Source organism: Penaeus monodon, chromosome 27, assembly GCF_015228065.2.
Source record: "Penaeus monodon isolate SGIC_2016 chromosome 27, NSTDA_Pmon_1, whole genome shotgun sequence".
NCBI classification, from domain to species: domain Eukaryota; kingdom Metazoa; phylum Arthropoda; class Malacostraca; order Decapoda; family Penaeidae; genus Penaeus; species Penaeus monodon.
Genome location: NC_051412.1, coordinates 29640720 through 29641256, shown reverse-complemented (window position 1 = coordinate 29641256; position 537 = coordinate 29640720). Strand labels below are relative to the sequence as shown.

Here is a 537-nt window from a genome sequence, read left to right as displayed (position 1 = left end):
GACATTTTTGTGGGAAGTAACAAACAAATTTGCCAATATCAGTAATGACAAATAGACTTTGGAGGCCATTCCAATCTATTAGCTTTCATTTCCAGTGGCTTAAAGTTGTCTATAGATGGATAAAACCTTTGCTAATTCTTTTACGACAAACATGTTTGCCAAACATTTAGCTCCACTCTATTCCTGGGAACCTATAGCAGTTTCACTTTGTTTTTTATTTTACTGAATTTTTTACACAGTTACACACTACTTTGGGTTAACACAAAATAACAGTTTGAACAGATTCTACAATGAAACCATAGCCCCATCCCCTCAATTCTTGTTATAAAAGAAGTATTGTAACAGTGGAAATCAGGGCTTATTTTCTATTTGAAAATACAAATAGTACCATGCAGCTTCACATCTGATGCAGTGAAAACAAACCCATGGTTACCCAAATTTTAGATGAATATATAAATGTGTAATACTATTTTCTTTATAGTAGACTCAGAAATTTGTCTTTGACAAAAAATGTCAGGTGTGGACAAATGTCTGTCG

General features: G+C 33.1%; 1 protein-coding gene across 1 annotated transcript in view; it reads left to right on the top strand.

Moving 5' to 3' along the window:
• Positions 1 to 537, top strand: part of LOC119590759 (GPI transamidase component PIG-T-like) — a gene marked incomplete in the record, with an annotated part of 22148 nt that overhangs the window by 2593 nt on the left and 19018 nt on the right.